Below are 23,559 nucleotides of genomic sequence, written 5' to 3'. Positions count from 1 at the left end.
AAGGAAAGTGAGGATCTGGAGTAACACACACACACACACAAAAAAAAAAAAAAAAAAAAAAAACAAAAAACCAAAAACCAAACATAGGAAAAAATCCCTAAAGGAAGAAATCTTTTACGGCCTTTTAACATAGCAGCCTCCATGTAGAGAGATTCTGTTGGTGACCCACTCACTGCCCTAGGACAGGCTATATGTGTAGCTTTTTTCAGCAGTAGAGCATAGAATTACAGGCATAAATTATGACTTGTACATTCACTACCAGCTGACTTAACTCCTTTCAGTGGGAAGTATCTCAGCAACAAGGGATGATATGCATTGTAGGCACTGGAGAAACGACAGTAAGGGGCAGAAACCACAAGAGGGGCTGGCTTTACCCTTCTTGCCAATGAGATACTCCTATGAATGATTTTATAGATTCTTGCTCCTCAATCATTTCATCTCTTAATGAAGTGGGACACCCGTAGGTCCTCAAGAGAGCAATGAGGAAGGACAGAGTGTGGATGGTGATTTCCCTTTGTAGGGAAAGATTGCTTCTCTGCAGTCTTCCTTCTCCAGCCTAATAACCACAATTGTATTTTTGTATGGCTTTTCCTCAACCTTGAGAGTTTTGGTTCCATTCCCTCAATTGCTTTTGGGGAAGCTGGCTCCACCTCTGGCTCTAGGAGTGAGATCTGTCATGTAGGTCTGAGCTTCTCAGGGTAATCACATTTCTTAGCCATAGATATTGGTTCAGGGATGGATTTGTGACACAATACTAGAAACTCCTGGGAAAGAAGCTTCCAGGGTCTTTACAGCTAGATTAACTCTCTCCCTCCTTTGAAATGTATGTAACTCTGGGAGTCACTGGAGCTATCTTGAGACCAGAAAGGGGAAACATCCTAAGGAGAAAGTTGACGCCTGAGGAAAGAATCTGGGACTTTTATTTTACTAAGTTTACTTTTACTGTTAAATTGCTGAATCAAATCTAACTTGTTACCTGCATGCCCTAACACTAGACTTTCAAATTATATAAGCCTTTTATTGTTAAACTACTTTGAGTTTGCTTTTCTGTTACTGCACCCTAAAAATACAGTTAATGGAAATGGGGTCTTGTGGTGGGGGGGAGTTAAATGAAAACAGATTTCCAGCATGCTTCCAAATTAGCAGAGGAAACCTCCTGGAGGTGGTGAAATTCAGAGGTGGGTGGAAAGCATTGCAGACATGAGGGAGCCTGTTGGATGCTAGTAGTGATGTGCATATCTTCTTTTTATGTCTACCTTTAGTCCCTCCAGTAAGCCGAGTTTCTGCCGTAGCTGCCTAATATTAAGCAGATACTTAATGACTGTCACATACAATGCTATGCTATTGAAAAATCATGTACACCTCCTCCATTCACTTCTTGGCTGATTTAGTAGTGTCATAAAGAGGTCATATTTCCACAGTACATCAGATCCTGGGTCATTGGGCCTGTTAGTGAAGAGTAGATATTTGGGATTATGAGTTATAACCTTTTGCAGGACACTAGAAACAGATATTGCCATAGAGGAGAGGAAGGGCAGGCAGCACAAATTAAGCCTTCATTCTTGCTGCAGTTGCCTCCAAAATGTTTTGATGCTCCCTTGCCCTCTTTAGTTCCTTTCTAAGCTGCATTGACCTCTGTATCTTTCAGAGTCACTTTACTATATACTTATTATTCCAGACTGAGTGTGTATAAAGGAAATTCCACTTTCTGAAAAACCAGTCAAGAACAAATAACACACTGTTCACTCCTATAGGAAGCTGACAGGAAGATGACTGGGATATATTTCTCTTGGGGAAGGGGTCCTGTGTTACCCTTCATACCCTCTTGGCCTTACCATGGGTCCTATCTTGATTCATACCCACCACAATATAGGGTCAACAGGAGATATGAGTAGACTCACCTTTTAAAATAATCTACTTAGTATTTGTTTCCAAAACAGACTTTACAGTAGGCTTCCCAGTTAATGCTTCATTGAAGTAATCTATTTTATTTAATCATCAGGCTAGAGGTAAGTGACAATTTTAAGACTTTAATATATAGGGTATCCATAAAATCCCTGTGTGATTTGAAGTTTTAATAAAGATATTTGTTTATAAGGTAAACCATTGACAAAATACAACAGAGAAAACATTAATACAAGAGTTAAGTAAATTTCTTAATAATGTTTGTTCTAACTTATTTATTTTGGTTTTTATGTTATATCAATAGCTATATACAGATGTTCCAAAAATGATGGCAGACATAAAATTTAACATTACTGCAATTAAATGAGCTAAAACTTGAGTCATTTCCAAGTAGTGGCAACAGTTTACAAATATCCTTTCCATGAGATGTCAAAATTTCTTTGATATTAGAGAATTGTCTCTGATTTTTTATTACCCAAATCAACTTATTATCTTAGTAGTGAATTAGAAGCCAGTATGGGCAGGAGAAATATTTAAATCTCTCTAAATTTCCCACTACTTTCCTCACCTGTCTCATAGATTCTGAGTATCCTCTGTTTTCTTTGGTGCATGACTTGAGGAAAATTTAGGTGACTTTTGTTTAGGAGGCTGGAATATTTGATGGGTGAATGGATGCAAGGAATTAATAATTGATAGTAACAGAACATTATGATTTGTGTACAACAAGTTCATTCTTTATAGAGGACTACTCTGCTAGAAATGTCATTTTTCACATGGACCAGTTCAGTATATAAAATTTATCGTCAGATCAATACAGCATTTTTTTTCTTTCTCTTTCTGCCACTTGAGGAAATAACTGCTCATTGACACAGTGATATATGTTGTGGTACCATTGAACCAAAGGGTTCTTTGAAATAGCAGGTTTCCTAAGTACATTAAAAAAATTTGTTTAACAATCATTAGTCAAAAGATTGGTGGGCAGAACAATTTAAACCTAAGTGTAACTTAATTGAAAATTAATGTGAAATTAAGAAAAACTTTCTGAATGATAACATAAATCAGTAGGGTTTCAACAGAAAAAATCCACTTAGCTATCTTTTTATAATATGATTTTTTAAAGAAAGAGGTATACTTCTACCATTGATAAGTTCTAGGATAGCTAGAAATGACAGCTCCAAACAGCCAAGCACATTATGAGAAAAAATACTGTGTTAAGAAAATGAAGTTTACTTAAATACAGATTAGGCACTCCATTCTTCTTCCCAACCCCACCCCCTATCTCATCTACTTCTTGCCTGTCCAGGTATTTAGATCACATGGTGATTCCTAAGCAGGCTTCCATCTTGAATCCTATCACTGTCCTTGGAACTCAGTTTAGTTTTGAGATGAAGCCAAAGTCTTAGAAATGTTGCCTTGGGACTTAAGATGCTGGGAAATGTTAAAGACAACACATTCCTACTACTTAGAACCAAAAGTATGTACCTGGGGGAAAAAAGTATAAGGCAGTATTCCTAATTGTTCAATGGCCAGTTTTTCTTGTCTGATTATTTCTTCAGCTGATAAGATGTCCCATTTGGCTGCTGTGGACAGAAGGATGGGATGTGCTGTAGTGGAAAATGAAATATTGTGTAGATCACAATGTTTCCAAAGGAAAATCTGTCAGAGAATAGTAAAGAAATGCTTCTATTTTAATACCTCTTGAAGAAATGTTGAAACTACATTGAAAGGTTCTTGTTTTTCACATTGCTATTTTCTGCTATTAACCTTCAAATGAGAGGATTAAAATGTATAAAGGAGTTTAAAATCATAATCTTCATCAGAGCCAAGGGGCCACTACCACAAAGTGAAACCCTAGAAAGACAACAAATTTTAAGTCACTGGATAGTTTCTTCCTCTCTAGGTCTTCCTTGATATGCCTTCTGAATACTAGAACTTCCCAGAGCAGCCATGTACAAATAACTAGAACCTTATACTCCTTTTTACTCAAATTCTCCAATTAACATAATTAAGTTCTTTGGGTACAGAAGAACTCAACTCAAATTTGCTTCCTTAGCAGGAAGGGCCAGCAAGGTGTGGGGAGAATTTACTCAGGTGAAAAGAAATCTGAAGAGTACGTGAGAAATGTCTTAGTAACTTTAGATTTATGTAAGACTAGAGAAAGACAGGGAAAGGGGGGATATTTTACTTTGAAACTGGATATATCTTTCTTTTTGAACACAGAAGAAACAACCAAGAGATTGGTACACAATTCAGCATGAATCTGTAGTACAACTTGCGTGACTATCAGGGAGGTTATAGAAATGTACCACTTACTAGATAAAGAAACACAGGTTTTAGGTGCTGTAAATCACCTGGGAGACAATAATTTTTAAATATGAAGGTCCTGGTACATGCTAATCAGTGATGTGCAACTATTTGAGCCATTACTTTCAAAAAAAGGATGCTTCTTATAGCTATGGTTGACAATGACCTGTGTTAGAATTTGACAGAAAGATAAAGGGATTCCTGAACTCGAGGTGGAGAGGAAGCCAGATGTGTGAACTGAACATGCCTCTCTGTTGAATTGCATGTGCAACATGTTGTTCACGGCTTGAGGCAGTCATAATCTGCATTAACTACAATATCTGGAAGAGGGTTGAACATGGGACTGTAGGACAATAAGTATTAATTAACTTAAGTACTCAAGACAGTTCCACGTTCTTCTTCTTTTGGATATGAGTATAGTTTGATTTTACTTATAAATATATGGAGCAAATGTTAGTGAAATAGTTATGGAATGGAAAAGACACATTATAGATGCCAATGTGCAGGTGAGGGTAAAGGACTGCTAAAATCTGACCCAGAGGCATTTCTTCCAGTATCATTATTCCAGACTCAACAGTGAAAGGGAATCAGAGGGGACAAAGGGGTTAGCTTCCACTGAGTATCCCCAAGACCCAAATCAGTGGTGTCATCTACCCACACAGGTATTGAGGTAGTTACAGGCATAACTTCTAACATCAAGAACTGGATATGTTTTAGTGGTTAGTCATTAGCCCTTCAACCTGAAAAAGTGATTGGATGCTGGGTGGAGAGATACAGGTGGTGGTGTGCTGGAGCAGACTCATGCCAGTTTGTGAAAGCCAATTGTTAATTTTTCAGGAATTTTTCAATCTAGTTATTAAATCGTGAGTAAGTTGGAATAGGCTGTGTTACCCCACTTCCCCAGAGGGCCAGTTGTTAAAGTTTATCAGCACACCACTGGATATAAAGCTTTTTTGTACATACAAAGATAAACCTAGAGTTAGAGATCTTCTTGGTCTTCACACTGGGCAGTTTTTTTTCCCCAGTTGTTTGGTTTCTTCATCTTGTTTGCACCTCAGAATGAACTGGCTTCCAGAGTACCTAATGGGCCATAATCTTTATCTGTGTTGATCATGTCTATAGCCTTAGTTCTTTGGCATCCTTAACCAGTTTTTAGTTTTCCTTTAGTGGTCTTATTCTGCTGGAGACCTTAACCAGACTTTAGCTTACCTGTTGTCAGTCCTGGCTTAGGTCCCTGTATCCCCAACACCCATGGTTTCTCAGAGAAATAAACAAGAATCTGTTCAGTGTCTGTATCTGTCTTCAAGAATATCCCTCATTGTAGCAGACACTGCTGGTGCTCTGTCCATATCCATTTGCACTCACCATTTCAGTATATGCCAACAGCATCTACAACAAACACCTGTAGTTCTCTCCCTGAGGGCTCTTCTTCAGGTCATGGGTAGGGCAGGCTGGAGGTGCTGGTGAGTTAATGAGGAATTAATAATAGTGAGTTAATAAAGAGCCCTTATCCAATGTCTGATGGCAGTTGAAAGTTAAATATCCCAGCTTCCTTCCTCCTTCCTCAGGTGGAACGATTCTGAAGCATGTTCCACAACCGTCTCCCAGGAGTCTACAGTGGGCCCCAGTTGCCCATAGAGGTAACCTGTTCATTAACACATTCGCTATTGTCTCCCTTCCCTTCCCTGTATCACTTTCCCTCTCCCCTGCAGGTACTCCTGGGATCACCTCTTAAATAAACCACTTGCACACACATCTTGTCTCCCGGTTTGATTCTGGGGGAGGCCCATCCTGAGACACTCACAGCCCTCATTATTATGTCAATAACAGATTGCAAGACATTTATGAACCAAATTCTAAAAAATGCTTGAGTTATAATACCTGAATGAGAAGATTCTTGGCTGGCAGATCACACATTAGTAAATGTTCAAATCTGCATCTGCTTTATTTTCAGTATTGTGTGATGGCCAAACATTTTGCAGTGGTGTTTGTTGTGTTTTCCCTTTGCCATGATTAAAGTAATGCAAAAGGGACACACACACATATTTGTTTTTAGTCATGTGCTTTATTTTTAATTTTGTATAAATAAATACAAAATGACAGCGTTATTTGTTTACTCAACATTGCATTTGATTGTGTGACATTACACAGTGTATCGCAATATTTCAGCTTGTAATTGTGTCCTTTAGCTGTTGGTGCATAATTCTATAACTTTTAGGGTGCAATTTATCTGGAAGCTGCATCAGCCACCCTTTAGAATAATCCAGGAGTGCTTACAATTGCAACAGATTATTTGGGGAGCATTTGAGGCATACTGGCTGAAGTCTAGGGATTTTTTTTTTTTGAGTCATCTGAAACAGTAAATGAATGAGATGGGAAGGAGCATTTCTAGAGAGAGCAAAAAACATCCAACTTAATACAATGATCAAAATATTTTCACTTATAAAAATTTTCCGTTCCTTTAATAATGGAAAGGAAATTTTCAGACCCTAAAAGGATAAAAGTAAAAATATATCTTGAATTTGTATTTCATAACATTGCTGAATTTCCGGATTTTATTTTCACATTCATAAAAGGAATGCTGGGGTACAAATCTCAGTGTACCACAACTATAGTTATTTAAAGTTTAAGTGTTAGACTTGATGTATATATGTATACAGAAATTATTCAGTAGTACTGGATCTTTCTAAAATTTACTTTTTAGTCATGGAACATCCCTTGCCAAGGCCTGTTTAACCACATTTAGTACTACTTTCAGGTTTGGGGGATTTTGGGGTCATTTTTCTATAATTTTTCTATAATGCAAGGTCAAGTTAAAAATTAAGCGGGCCCCTTTTGCTAACAACCCAACATTTCTTAATTTATGTAAATGCAGACAACTATAACAGCCTGGGATCCTTTATTTGATGGCCTCTAGTTCCTAAAACTCAGCATTCTTCAATACAGTTCGACATCTGTATTCTTGTTTGAGCTGTAGTGATGGGTAGTTACATTCTTTTAGGGCTCCCTCCCAATGGATGTTTTTGAACTTGATGGTTTAAGTGGTATGACTCAGGGGAATTTTTTTGTTTTTTTATATTCTGTGAGTCAGTGATGCTTTCTGAAGAAATGAAGATTTTCATATAGATGATGAAATGTCATCTCAGTGTATCACCCATGGGGAGATAGCATTTGCCTCCAAGAGGGTGGGGCCTGGCATCTTGAGTCATGCCTTAGTATGAGAAATTTTCATTTTCCCACCCCTCACTCTTCACTTGTGATTATTTTTCTTCATCCTAGGAAACAACTTTTCCATTTTATAAAGTAAAATCATCGCCTCCCCCATGGTGATTTTGAATACCAACTTTATTTACTCTTTATCAATTTTCTAATTCTAAAAATGATATTTCCATTTTATAAAATTTAATTATTGCTTCTCCCCCTATTTTTGAATGCAGACTATCAGCACCCTCATCCCTTTATTATACTATCCATTCAAGTATGAAGCACAAATAGGAATATACTGCAGTGAGTTTAAAAAAAAACACTTATGTTGAAGATCAAACCCTGTTGTCTTGTTGATCTTTGCCAGCTGACATATACAGTGTTTCATCCTATTTTGTATCCCAGCAAAAGCTAAATACATCATAAGTTGCAACACTCACCAACTTTGCAGAGGGGTGTGGTAAAATAACCTAATTCAAGATCCAAAATCATCTATGGTTTATTTTAAAGTGAAAATTCTTTAAAAAGGAACCCATATTTTTGTCTTTTCTCATGGAGAAAAGGAATAGAAATGGGAAGTAAAATATTTCCCCCTACCAAAAACTGTCCATGTATAGAAGACATCCAGGTTGCCCGATGACCTCATTGGAGGAATATGGAAAGGGACAGTATTCATTCTGCTTCCAACTTTACTGTAGGTTTTATCAGTGCCCTTTTATAGGCAGCAATTTGAGTGTTGGCCTGTATTCAAGAGAGATGTGGACTAATATGGAATTATTTATTATAAAATGTCTCCATAAATCTGGAATGTGCACATATTATTTTGCCATTAGAATGGAAACTTAACCAAGTATATGTTGAAAAATTAAAATGAACTCATTCACTTTCTCTTTTCTTTAGCCCTTATTTTCTGGGCTATTTAGGGAAATGTCAGTGCTTCAGAGTAAAGCAAAACAGGCAAAAATCCAAGGGATTGGGTTTAGTTTCTGTGGATGTCTTCTCACCATAAGATATTTCCAAGCTAGCTAAATTAATTGAACATGCAGTTATAAAATGGAATGCTCCAAGGAATTGGTAGCAAAGGCCTGGTGTGATATACTTACTTTTCTAACCTGAACTTTTCATCTGCATTACAGGTTTGGCTTCTGAAAAAGAAAGTCAGCCTGGATTGCTGGCCTTTCTTCCATTTGTTGGAGCATTATCTCTGATGAGAGTGTGTTCATGCAGAAATTATCCTGTGAATCCTTACACACACACACACTCTAGACATTTCCCCGTGTGTGTGTGTGTGTGTGTGTGTGTGTTGTGTGTATGATCTGATTTCAGTTTCTATGGAAATGGGCTAAATAAGGACTTTAACAGACAGGAGTATGAGTGCAACTTCTTCTTTGCTATTCCCAGCTGCTAGGTTCCAGCTCAGTTCTATTGAGACAAAATCTGAAATCATCCCAGTCCTTTACATTATGAGATCAATATTGTAATTTGGTACCTGTAACATATAATTATGGATTCAAACTTCCTTTTTGACAGTGATAATAACTCATCCATTCAGTTAGCCTGTGAAGTGAACTAAAAAAGAACACCCACCCACCCACCAACCCCAGACAATTGCTTTGACACCTTATGCATATATACTGCTTTGTTACTCCCCTCCCAGGTTTTTCTCCTCCCTCTCCATACAGTTGTTGACCTGTAACTAATACACCCAGCATTTCCCCTCCGCCCAATCCTAAATGCCCGTGGAAAGCCAGAATTCTACAGAAAAAAGAGGCCAAATATATTTTTCTTAGGCCTCTGTTGACTTCCTGTAAGCCCAGGCATGTAGGCACATAGGGTGTTTCCTGCTACAATTTTATTGCCCCATTTGTGATCATATATTAAAGTAAGGCCAGAAAATAATGGATTTTCTTTTCTTTCTCCAGAGACTGAGGTGTAACACTTGTTACCGTTAAGCCAAAAAGGCACCATATGCAAGGTTTTATAAAAAGACATCTGTTGCCAAACAAACTGAAAACCCCAAATCTCTATGTGTAGGATATTGAGTCATATACACTATTTTTTTTTACTTATCTGGAAACAAAACAAATCAAAACAAACAAAATAACAACAAAAAAGAACACACATTAATTGCTGTTAAAGAGCATTGAAATATCTGGACATAAAGAAAAGAGAGTGGGAGGGGAGATGGTGAAAGGGTGGTCAATGGACACAAAATTACAGCGAGATAGGAAAAATAAGTTCTAGTGGTGTACAGTAGTACTAGGCATCTATAATTAACAATAATTTATTGTAGGTTCTCAAGGAGAGGAAAGGAGTTTAAATGTTCTCATCACAAAGAAACAATTTTTTACAATGATAAATTTGCTAACTATCCTGATTTGATCACTACACATTGTGTACATGTATTGAATTATAACTCTGTACTCCATAAAAAATGTTCTAAAAAAGAAAGAAAAGAAAAAAATCAGACTGGAGATATTCTCCTGGCCCACTGTTATTTCACTCTGGTGTGTGTCTATTAGAGGGTCAGAAACATGCCTGAAAAAGTTAAAGCAAAAAAACCAAAAAGCAAAACTGATAAGTATCTGGGGTGATGACTATCTTAATTAGTTTGATTTAATCATTTCACAATGCATACATATATCAAAACATCACATTGTACCCCACAAATATGTGCAATTTTATATATCAGTTAAAAATAAATAGAAAAGGTGCAAGCTATAAATTTGAAATTTTCTTTACACTTGGAATTTGATATCAAGATTGAAATCAGGACGCTTCATTGGAAAGTGGGATTTTAATATGAAAAGACAGTCAAGTAAGGACTAAATGTATATGGCATGGGCTATTTCCTAGGTTTAGTGCACCAAGTAGCTTGGGGGCTTCTATAGTGTATAAACACAATATGCAAGCATGAAATATTGCCCTCTGGTGAAAGCTGGTCAGATGTAGAGGAACTGTGGGATTGCCAATCATAAGTGGTTGGTTTTCCCTGTTGATTTTATTTCTGTGTAGGTGCAAGGTGATGTAAATACATATTTGAGGCATCAGAGAAACTCAAGTAGTATAAAATGTAGGGTAACTTTTTCCTGAAAGAGTTGGCCATTTTTTATTACATCAATTTTCCTTAAACATCTTTAAAAGGGAAAAATACTGTAGACATTTGCCTCAAACATAACCACGTTTTACCTTCATTTTCATAGATTCATAGAAATGCAGGGGTCTGGGGCAGCATACAGAACCTCTTCAGATCAACCATTTCTGTTTAGATCTATGAACTGTTCCCCAGTAGATACTGAAAATCAGCAGTATAAACATCTAGGCTTGTTAATGTGCAGAAGGATATTACCATGATGAAGTACAGAAGCACCAAAAAAGGTGTGTCTTGACTTTAGGTAAAAATTATAGTTTATTAATGGTCCTTGCTAGAAAGTGTTTTAATTCTTTGTGGGAAGTTGTTCTAAGTTTTCAATTAAATTCTACCTGAGCAGGTGCTGCCTGTCATGTATGAAAGTGTTGTGATGACTGGATAAGGAAATTGTGGTAAATATACACAATGGAATACTACTCAGCCATAAAAAGAACTAAATTCTACCATTTGCAACAACATGGATGAGCATGGAGAAAATTATCCTAAGTGAAACAACCCAGGTACAGAAAGAGAAATACCACATGTTCTCACTCATAGCTGGGAGCTGAATCCATAAATAAACAAATGAACAATAAAGAGAGACAGAGAGAAAGAAAGAAAGAAATAACAATCACACTGTGTTGAACCTTTAGAAAACTAGAAGTGGAAAAGGGGAGGGGAGGAGGAGAGGGATGGAGGCTAATGAGGAATTAGTCGATTGACACAAAGAATGATTGTGTATTGTAATGATGAATAAGCTAACTATAGTGAGTGACTTAACCACTACACATTCTTTTATTTTTTTCCCCCCATGTTTTTAAATTTTATTATACTTTTAGGTCTTTTTTTTTGGAATTTTATTTAATTGGCATTTTATATTGACTAATTATATTTTAGTCAATATAAAATGTAATTGATTATTGTGGCCCATTACCGAAACCACCCTCCCCACCCCTTCCAACAACCTCATATCTGTTTGCTTGTCATATCAAAGTCAAGGGATTGTAATTTTGTGTCTTCTTCCCTCTCACCCCAGTTTATTGGTGTATTTATTTATTTATTTATTTTTAGCTCCCCCAAATAAGAAACAACATGTGATATTTCTCTTTCTGTGCCTGACTTGTTTCACTTAATATAATTAATTCTCTCTAGGTCCATCCATGTTGTTGCAAATGGCAGTATTTCATTCTTTTTTATAGCAGAGTGGTATTCCATTGTGTAGATATAACCACCTTTTCTGTATCCACTCATCTGATGATGGACATTTGAGCTGGTTCCAACTCTTGGCTATTGTAAACAGTGCTGCAATGAACATTGGAGAAAAGGTATACCTTCGACTTGATGATTTCTATTCCTCTGGGTATATTCCCAGCAGTGGAATGACTGGGTCATATGGTAGATCTATCTGCAATTGTTTGAGAAACCTCCATACCATTTTCCATAGAGGCTGCACCATTTTGTAGTCCCACCAAAAATGCATGAGAGTTTCTTTTTCTCCGCAACCTCACCAGCATTTATCATTTGCCGTCTTTTCGATATTAGCCATCCTAACTGGGGTGAGATGGTATCTCAGTGTGGTTTTGATTTGCATTTCCTGAATTCTGAGTGATGTTGAGCATTTTCTCATATGTCTGTTGGCCATTCGTATATCTTCCTTTGAGAAATCCCAATTTAATTCCTTAGACCATTTTTTAATTGGGTTACTTGTTTTTTTGTTAAGTTGTTTGAGTTCCTTGTGTATTCTGGATATTAATCCTTTGCTAGATGTATATTTTGCAAATATTTTCTCCCACTCTGTTGGTTGTCTTTTAACTGTTTTAATTTTTTCTTTTGCTGTGCAGAAGCTTTTTAGTTTCATATAATCCCATTTATTTATTTTTCCTTTGGTTGCCCGTGCTTTTGGGGTTGTATTCATGAAGTCTGTGCCTAGTCCTACTTCCTGAAGTGTTTCTCCTATGTTTTCTTTAAGAAGTTTTATTGTTTCAGGGTGTATATTTAATTATTTATTCCATTTTGGGTTGATTTTAGTATATGGTGAGAGGTATGGGTCTAGTTTCATTCTCCTGCATATGGATATCCAGTTATCCCAGCACCATTTGCTGAAGAGGCAGTCTCTTCCCTAGTGTAGAGGCTTGGTGCCTTTGTCAAAGATCAGATGGCTGTAGGTGTGTGGGTTGATTTCTGGATTCTCTATTCTATTCCATTGATCAGTATGTCTGTTTTTATGCCAGTACCATGCTGTTTTGGTTATTATAGCTTTGTCAAATAGTTTAAAGTCAGGTAGTGTTATGCCTCCAGCTTTATTTCTTTTTGCTCACCATTGCTTTGGCTATGCATGGTCTTTTGTTATTCCATATAAATCTCTGGATAGTTTTTTTCCATTTCTGAGAGAAATGTCATTGGAATTTTGATGGGGATTGCATTGAATTTGTATATCACTTTGGGTACTATGGACATTTTCACAATGTTGATTCTTCCAATCCAAGAGTATGGGATATCTTTCCATCTTCTTGTATCCTCTTTAATTTCTCTCAGCAGTGTTGTAGTTCTCATTATAGAGATTTTTTCACATCCTTAGTTAACTCAATTCCTAAGTATTTTCTTTTTTGGTGGCTATTGTAAATTGGCAAGCTTTCTTGATTTCTATTTCTTCATGTTCACTATTAGAGAATAGAGACGCTACTGATTTTTGAGTGTTGATTTTATATCCTGCAACTTTGCTGAAATCATTTATCAATTCCAAGAGTTTTTTTGTAGAGGTTTTAGGCTGTTCGATATATAGGATCAAGTCATCTGCAAACAGGGACAGTTTGACTTCATCTTTTCCAATCTGGATATCCTTTATTTCCTTCTCTTCTCCGATTGCTCTGGCTAGTACTTCCAACAATGTTGAATAGGAGTGGCGAGAGTGGGCATCCTTGTCTAGTTCCTGTTCTTAAAGAAAAAGCTTTCAGCTTTTTCCCATTCAGGATGATATTGGCAGTAGGTTTATTATATATCACTTTAATTATGTTAAGATACTTTCCATCTATACCTAACTTGTAGAGAGTCTTTATCATGAACAGATGTTGAATTTTATCAAATGCTTTTTCAGCATCTATAGAGATGATCATATGGTCCTTGTGTTTGATTTTATTGATATGGTATATCACATTTATTCATTTGCATATGTTGAACCAACCTTGCATCCCTGAGATGAATCCCACTTGATCATGGTGTATAATTTTGCATATGTGTTGCTGTATTCTGTTAACTAGTATTTTATTTAGGATTTTTGCGTCTATATTCATCAAGGATATTGGCCTGTTGTTTTCTTTTTTAGTTGTATCTTTATCTGGTTTTGGTATCAGGGTGATGTTTGCTTCATAGAATGAGTTTGGGAGAATTGCCTCTGTTTCAATCTTTTGGAATAGTTTGTAGAGAATTGGTGTCAATTCCTCTTTGAATATTTGGTAGAATTCTGCTGTGAATCTATCTGGTCTTGGGCTTTTCTTTGTTGGGAGCCTTCTGATAACAGCTTCAATCTCTTTTATTGTTATTGGTTTGTTCAGATTTTCTGCATCTTCTTGGCTCAGTTTTGATAGTTTGTGTGTGTCTAGAAATTTATTCATTTCGTCCAGATTTTCAAATTTGTTGGCCTATAGTTGTTTATAGTAGTCTCGAGTGATTCCTTGTATTTCAGAGGTATCAGTTGTCACATTTTTCATTTCTAATTTTTATTTGAGTCTTCTCTCTTCTTTTTTTAGTTAGCCATGCTAATGGTTTGTCAATTCTATTTATCTTTTCAAAAAAACAACTTTTTGATTCATTGAACTTTTGTATCATTTTGAGGGTTTCGATTTCATTAAGTTCTGCTCTGATCTTAATGATTTCTTTCCGTCTGCTAACTTTGGGTTTGGATTGTTCTTGTTTTTCTAGTTCTTTAAGGTGCAGTATTAGGTTGTTCACTTGCCATCTTTCCATTCTTCTGAAATAAGCATTTAATGTGATAAATTTCTCCCTTAGTACTGCTTTTGCAGTATCCCACAGGTTTTGGTATGATGTATCATTGTTTTCATTAGTTTCAAGAAATTTTTTGATTTCTTCTTGGACCCATGTGTCATAAAGTTAGCATGCTGTTTAATTTCCATGTGTTTGTATTGTTTCCAGAATTTCGTTTGTTATTGATTTCTAATTTTAATCCATTATGGTCTGAAAAAAAATATGGAATAATTCCAATTTTTTTGAATTTGCTGAGACTTGATTTGTGACCTAACATGTGATCTATCCTGGAGAATGATCCATGTACTGATGAGAAAAATGAATATTCTGAGGTTGTTGGATGGAATATTCTGTAGATATCTGCCAAGTCCAGTTGGTCTGGTATGTTGTTTAGATCTTGTGTTTATCTGCTGCTTATTTGCCTAGATGATCTGTCCAATATTGATCGTGGTTTGTTCAGGTCCCCTGCTATTATGGTATTAGTGTCTATTTCCTTCTTTAGGTCTAATAGAGTTTGCTTTATGAATCTGGCTGCTCCAACATTGATTGCATATATATTTATTATTGTTATGTCTTCTTGATGGATCAACCCTTTTATCATTATGTAGTGGCCCTCATTATCTCTTTTCATGGTTTTTAGTTTAAAGTCTATTTTATCAGATATAAGAATAGCTACTCCAGCTCGTTTTTCATTTCTGTTTGCATGGTAAATCTTTTTCCATCCTTTCACTCTTCATCTATGTGAGTCTTTATAGGTGAGGTGGGTCTCTTGAAGGCAGTATATAGTTGGGTCCTCTTTTTTAATCCAGTCAGCCAGTCTTTGTGTTTTGATTGGGGAATTTAATCCTTCTACATTAAGAGTTGTTATCGAAAAGTGTTCATTTACTCCTAGGATTTTATTGATTTTTGTTTGGATGTCTTAAGTGTCTTTTATTCCTTTCTGATTTACTGTTTGTCTTCTGTATTTGTTGGTTCCTTGGGTTGTAGATAAACTTTTTTTTTCTCTTCATTGTTGGCATTTTTATTTTACTAGTGGGTTTTGATTTTTCTTGGGTTTTTATGGCAGTGATAGTTATTTTTCAGGTACCAAACCCAGTACTCCCTTGAGAATTTCTTGTAAAGGTGGTCGTGTGGTAGGGAACTCCCACAGTTTTTGTTTGTCTGAGAACTGTGTTGTTTGCCCTTCATTTCAGAAGGATAGCCTTGTGTGGTAGAGTATTCCTGGCTGGCAATCTCTGTCTTTTAGTATTTTGAATATATCATCCCATTCCTTTCTGGCTTTTAGGGCTTTTGATGAAAAGTCTGATGTTAGTCTTATTGGGGCTCCTTTATAGGTGATTTGATGTTTCTCTCTTGCAGCTTCTAAGATTCTCTCTTTGTCTTTGAGTTTTGCTAATTTGACTATAACACGTCTTGGAGAAAACCTTTTTGGGTTTAATACAGTTGGAAATCTTTGAGCTTCCCGAATCTGAAGATCTGTGTCTTTTCCAATACCTGGGAAGTTTTCTGCCACTATTTTGTTGAATATGTTTTCAATGCAATCTCCTTTTTCCTCCCCTTCTGGAATACCCATGAGTCAGATATTTGAGTGCTCAAAGTTGTCTGACATCTCTCTTAGATTTTCTTCAATGTTTTTAATTCTTTTTTCTTTTTTTTTTTTGTCCACCTGTGTTATTTCAAACAGCCCATCTTCAAGGTCAGAAGTTCTCTTTTCTGCTTCTGCAAGCCTGCTGGTTAAACTCTCTGTTGTGTTTTTTATTTCATTGAATTAATTTTTCAGCTTGGCAAGTTCTGCTACATTCTTTTTCAGGGCATTGATTTCTTTGTACATTTCTTCTTTCAGATCCTGTATACTTTTCCTCATTTCATCATGTTGTCTAGCTGAGTTTTCTTGTATCTCATTTAGTTTCCTTAGAATTATCACTCAAAATTCCTTGTCAGGCATTTCAAGGGCTTCTTGTGCTTTAGGATCTAGGGCTTGAAATTTATTACCCTTTGGTGGTGCACTTTCTTGATTTCTCATATTTCCGGTATCTTTCCTTTGATGTTTAGACATTGGAGCAAGGGATTTCATGGTCCACTGGTTTGACACTACTGTCTGGCTAGGATGCTGCTGGGGCTGCCAATTTGGCATGGCTGCCTCAGTGTCTGCTCAGTTACCCACTGACGCCTTGGGTCTCGGGCCTCTCTGGGGAGGCACCTCTCTGGTTGGCGCACACTCGGCTGGGCTGGGGATGGAGTCTGGCGGCAGTGAGGCCTACTTGCTTGGTCACACACTGGCACCACGGGGCACATGGTCTCCGCGGATCTCGGGCCTCTCCAGTGGTGTGCATCTCAGGTCCGTGTGCACTCGGCCTGGCTGGGGATGGAGTCTGGTAATGGCAAGGCCTACCTGCTCAGTTGTGCACTGGCCCCACGGGGCGCCTGGCCTCCACAGATCTCCGGCCTCTTCAGCGGGGCACCTCTCTGATCGGCGCGCACTCAGCCAGGCTGGGGATGGAGTCCAGTGGCAGTGAGGACCACCTGCTTGGGAGCATGCTGGCGCTGTGGGGCATGTGGTCTCCACAGATCTCGGGCCCCTACAGTGGGGTGCCCCTCTGGTTGGCACGCACTCGGCTGGGCTGGGGATGGAGTCTGGTGGCGGTGAGGCCTACCTGCTTGGTCTAACCACCACACATTCTACACAATTATTGAAAATCAATGTTGTACCCCACATGTATGTATAATAAAAAAAAAATTCTGGAATGTAAGCCAAGATAAATTGGATATATTTTGGGGCAACTCTGTGATGTGATTATGTGGATAATTCTATTGATCGATTACATTTTTTTTTACTCAAAAAATATAGTATTTTTTATCATTTGAAATACTGAAAGAAATGGTGGAAGGGGGCAGGATGGCCAATGAGTCAACTGGCACTCATCTGCCCCTAAAAAAGGGACCTAACTAATGAATAAACTACCGTTTATGTAAGGAGCCAGCTCTTAAAGTTTTCTCACTTTATTATTTTTAAATCCTTGTTAATTTATTTTTCTTCAGTTATTTCGTGAAAGAACTTCAATAAAATCACCTTTTTGCTCAATCTCAAAAAAAAAAAAAAGATGTGACTCATGCTTTGTCAAACTCTGGGTGTGACTGTTTTATTTTTTGCAGTAGTATTTTATACTTAACTGTCTCAAAACTGACCAAGCTGAAATAATTATGTGCTCTAGCATTTGGATATTTTTTTCCTAGTTTAAAAATTATTACTACCAGAAGCACTTATTTGTCTACTGTGAAGAAAGCCAACAAAAATACTGGGGAACATGACATAACCATGGGGTCTTTTGAGAGAAATAGATAAGACTTGTGAATACTGAAGTAGTGGTTACTCTGATTGTCAAGATGTGGCATTATGATCTATTGCCATGAATGCAACTTAAAAATGTAGCCCAGAACTTTACAAAATAATATGCAATTTCAGGAACTTCTTTCATTGGCAATGACATAAGAGAGAGGCCACATTTTAATATTTAAACTATTTTATGTCTAGGGTGAGTATCTTTTCCTACATTAGGTATAGATTCTCTTCCCTTTTGTTTTCTACCTACTAAAGTTGGACTGTTAAAGGAACATTTAACTGTTTTTTTATTAGTTATGAATATTCATGGAGTACAAAGCTGACTGTCACAGCTCATGCCCAGGATGTGATGGCCAGATCCATACTGGCAGCATGCCCATTACCACAAATTGCTATTTTGTTGTTAAGTATTAGCAGAGGTTATCTCTGATGTTAAAAAAAAAAACCCAAAACACTAAATGCATTGGCTATGTAGGCACACTTTTTACAGCTTTGAAATATTGGCATATTTAGAGCGATGAGAGAAATTTGAACAAGGAATTACTAAAACCAAGCTGAAATTTTCTTTGTTTGGGCCTAGCATCAATAATTCTTCTCATGGGTTTTAAGCTGGAGTATTAAATCCACAACCAATAGTGGGTAGTTGAATAATGATAGGAAGAGAACCTGAGTGTATTCCAAATTACTGAGGAGGAATTTTGGGTCAGTAATTCAAAAGAAAATGTGGGTCCTTTTACTTTATTCAAAAAAGTACAGATTCAGGCTCTATATCTTACAGAGAATCCTGAACAACTCCATTATTCTCAGCTTTAATATTCAGACATTCACCACAGATTTGTTTTTAGCTTCCCAGTAATTACTTTTTTCCTGCCATACTCTATGCCTCAACTTTTTAGGAACTGTGCTAGGTGTGCTAGGGCTCCCCTTGATGTCCAGTCCCCATCTGTGTGTGTGTGTGTGTGTGTGTGTGTGTGTGTGTGCTTGTGCACGCACGCGCGCGCGCGCGTGTGTGTGTGTGTGTGAGAGAGAGAGAGAGAGAGAGAGAGAGAGAGAGAGAGAAAGAGCGAGTCAGTTGTAATTTCCTTCTGTTGCTTGTATGACTTTTCCCTTAAACTGATGTTTCCTATCACCAGGCTTCCCTGCATGGCACCTCCTTTCTTTCAGGTGGATGAGATGCACTGATTTTCCAATCAATGCCTACTCCTTCCTCAGACCAGCAGTCAAAAACATGGAAGGACCACCCTATGTGTCCTTCCTCCTTCCTCCCCTGCCCCTTTTCCCCTTCTCTGGATCACTGAAGATTCTAGATAAATTTCCACAATTGCAGACCTTGGGAGATCTCTGTGGTTTTGAGTCTCTGCTACTCTCACTTACTTGGAAAATTCCATCAAATACAGTTTTCCTGCTATGAAACTGTTAGTTAGCAATTTGTAAATTGCAAGGCACGTACACTTCCTCGGGTTTCTTTTCTTTAATGTGTACTGTTTGGCTGTTCTCAGATGTGCTCATGCACAGAAACCATATAGAAGGGGAACAGACCAGCTGAAGTCCTTGGCCTGCCAAACTCCACAGAACCACAGGGCTGGGCTTGCCAAAACATTTTAACATGGCTAAAGTGTGTCAGATATATTGTAAAAAGCAGTGTGTATGTGTGTGTGTGCACATGCATGTGTATGTGCTATATGCACGTGTAACTGTGCTGTGCATGTGTCTGTGTTTATGTGTACATGTGCTATAGGTGTGCTTTTCACACATGCATATATATGTGCATATAAATTCATGAGTATGTGTGCACATATGTGTATATTCTGTGTACATGTATGTGTGTGTATGTGCGTGTAAAGCAGAACCAGTCAGTCATTGCCAATTTTGTCCAGTCATCCATAGTCCTTGAAGGCACCATGGCAACTGTCTTGATGATTCTGGGACAGCAGGCAAAGGCAATTTTGGCAGAATGTTAATTTAAAGAATAAATATCTTAAAGGCTAGGCTAAACACGTTCAAAGGAAAATTAAGGACATTGTTTTGCCAAAGAGAATCCTGTGGGTTATCCTAAGGATGAGTCTGGAATGGGTAATGGAAATGGGCTGAATCTTTGCCATTTTGTAAGTAATTAGACAAAGAAGTTTTTATATTCCAATGTACAAAGCCCTCAAAACTCACTTCAGATGCTACAAAGTGGGACTAATATTCGTCCGTCTGAATAAAAGGCTTCCCTTATCATGGCTGGCAGAGGGTGATGTAAGTGGTACTGCTCAGCCATCAGTGCCTCCTTTGTGCTTCAGGGAAGGGCAAGCCATGATTTCTCCAGCCTTGCCCTCAGGTCAACAACCCGGGTAGATTCTATTGTGCCTAAAGTCATACCAGAAGAAGCAGAGCCAACAGGTATAGTAGAGTCATTTATTCTCCAACATCCTCCATCAATCTGTATCTAACTTATGATTAGGACTCAAGAGAACTGGGCTTCTATTCGCCTATCTGTGTCCAAGACACACTTGTTCTTAACTGTACCCATCTGTCCATGGCCATAATTTATTTGCCCACTACAAATATTATCAAGATGAATGAGATTTATTCTCTCCTTGTTTGTTGAATAGTCAGCTGCTGCAAGTACATGCAAGCATGCTTGGTGTAGACATCAAAGAGTAGGGATCACAAGAAAGAAGCCCTTCCAAGGATGTGGTTCTTTGACAGGGCATGCTTCTATATGTTGGCTTTGTTGGCTGCTCCCTCTGTGTGTGTATTTGTGTTGGAGGGATGGTTACTGTAATTTTGAATCTATATATACTTTGTTGCAACAGTGAGAATGTGGCAGCAACCTGGTATTACTACTGCCAATAAGAGCACAGTGCAGAGGGGTCCTTTCCTGGTTCTACCCTGGAGGGCATGTTTACCTGGTACTGGAATATAAATTGGCACTGAAAATATGTTTTCAGAATAGGCAAATGAATAAATAAAAGAATAAATGAAGAATAAATGAGTAGAAGTAGGCACTTGATTTGGCATAAAGAAACCAATACTTGGAAGCATTTTTGGCTCCTTGGAGAACAGATGATTGAGAAAGTCTTGATTGCCCATTAGCTAAAATGAGGATACCAGGATCACATTCCCAGTGAGGTCTTTATTAATTTAGGACAGTGGTTCTTCACCTTTTTTGGGTCACAGACCTTTTTTTGAATCTGATGACAACTATGAACCCTCTCTTTAGAAAATGCACATATTGAACATATACACACATTTTTGCATATGATTTAATTTTAGGGAGCTCATAGTCCCCCCTCTCACCAACTCATTCACAGCCCCCAGGTTAAGACCCTATAATTTAGATACATAGAATTTGGCAGTAAAGTGGCAGAATGGAGAAAGAACTGAGGCTCGAAACTAGACTTCAATTATAGTCCTGTATCTGCTTCTAACTAGCTCTGTGAATATAATTTCACTTCTCCAGGTTTCAGTTTTCTCATGTGAAAAAGGGGGGGTAGGCTTAATTCTATCCAAAGATTCATCTGGTGTCAACATTCTGGGGAGAAGCTGGCACATTCCACAGGAACACCACTCCTTCCACCAAGGTTCCTCTGCGGGTTGCCTCCTTGGTACACATTGCTTTCTTTACTTTGGAAAGAAGCCTTCTTTTTCCATCAGGTAGGCTCCTGATCTGGAGGTGCCAATTTTAATCTAATATGAATATTTGTAAGAGGCCATAGCTCTTTGGTTACCTCACTTCCGCTTCCTTACATGGAGCCCTCAGAGATATCAAAGAGGACTTCAAACAGATCACCTGGACAGAACAGGAGCAGGTGAGAGGCGGGCTGACTGCCTATTCAGGTGAACAGATTCTAGCTCATTCACTTTCTTCTCTGCTTTCTCCTGGACTGGCATGAAATGGAAATAAACAGTTGTAACCACCACAGGGAGGAACTCTGCAATGTGTTGGCTGCAGCCATCCTCAGTTCTTTGCCAGAAAATCCAGTATAGTACTAACTTAATATTTTCCTCTTTATTGCAGCATTACCATGCTTTAAAAAATATGAACTTTATGTTTTCAAATACCTGGTGATTTTTATTTAGCACAAACTTTTAAAAGCAGATTACCCAAATGGAATGTTCAAGTGTCTTCAGACAAACCAGGCATAGTTATTAAATAATCAGTGCGGTCCCTTCCCCATCCCCAGCCCCAAGTGCCTGTATCCCATTTTTTAAGGATCACAGTTCAACCCCACCATCCAGGGCTTGCACCCCCTTTACAATTGCCACACTAAGTGGTGATCCAGCCTAATTTTGAATGTCCTAAAATGACAGGGAACTAACTACCTTCTGTGGCAACTCATCATATTTTTATATAGCCCTATTCTTGGGCCCAAATCTGCCCAAATCTATTTTCTGTAGCTTTACATCCTAAGCCCTAGTGCCACTGTGTGAGATTAACAAATTAAAAATAATAATGTCTGGAGTTTCTTCTCTTTGACAGGCCTTTACATGAGTGCTTTCTGAATGCCATCTCAATCCTCACAGTAAACCTGCAACACTCAAACGTAGGCTTTATGAGGGCAGACTTTTTAAAAATCTGATTTGTTCACTGCTTGTGTCCCCAGTCTCTAGAACTGCTTGCATCCCCAATTTCTAGAGACTGCTTGTGTTCCTAGTCTCTAGAATATCTCTAGATATTTCAGTATTTAGAAATATTAGGCAGTTAGTAAGTATTTGCTGATTTGAAGACATTTACTGTTATTATCCCCATTTTACAGATGAGAAAACAGAGACACAGAGGCCAAACACTACTACAAGCTGCAGGGGTACTTTAATAGGATCCAAAGGAATAAATCCATTATGAGGAAGATACCATTTGAGTCCAAGAGGCTCTACCTAATGCCACACCCCCGAGGCAGCTGCCCATCCCACCTGTTCTTGTGATGAACATAGCCAAGCTCTGTTGCTGGCGCTGGAGAAAAGTGGTGGCATGCTCCCAGAATAGCACTTACAATTGGGTGTTGGTTAGTTAAAAAGGTTATCAAGTGCCTTGTTTAGAGCACAAATAACTGTGGCCATAGAGGATGGCATATTATCCCACTTCAGACTGAAAACTGAGGGAATAAAAGTGGAAAGAAAAGGAGAAGCAAAATGACCAAACGCAAACCAAACCAAAGCAAAACAAATACAGAAGAAACCAAAAACCCCGAACAAAATTTAGGAATTGGAACCATGGAGAGGAATTTTCATGAGGGTTTCTATTTTTACCTCAGGAACAAACCGTACTTCTTTTATCCTGTGGAGCACTGTTGCTACTTGTTGGAACATTGCTCTAGGACTATACAATAAGGCCCTATTTCAAATCCTATTTTCCTTCTTGCAAACTCCCAGTTCCTTGTAAATCTACATTTTCTGCTGTTTCACTAAATGAGAGAATATTATCCTTATCCTGACTTTTCTTATTTTCCTTATGAATGGCCAAGAAAGCCCAAGTATCAGTTTTTTAGTTGACCAGGAGAAATATTTTTGACCAATGTAATATTTTCTTTGGTAAACAAACAACAAACACCAACTCAAAACCAACCAAATAAGTTTCTTTGGTAAAGTGAATGTTAACGTCTTGGTTGGAATTAATTGAAAGAAAAAAACCCACTACTTCTTCAAGTGTTTGCTGGGATCATTCCTTCCTTCTTTATAGCAATTCACAATGTAAAACTTGATGAAGTAA

Source organism: Cynocephalus volans, chromosome X (assembly GCF_027409185.1).
Source record: "Cynocephalus volans isolate mCynVol1 chromosome X, mCynVol1.pri, whole genome shotgun sequence".
In the NCBI taxonomy this organism is placed as follows: Eukaryota; Metazoa; Chordata; class Mammalia; order Dermoptera; family Cynocephalidae; genus Cynocephalus; species Cynocephalus volans.
Note: the sequence above shows the minus strand (reverse complement) of the source record.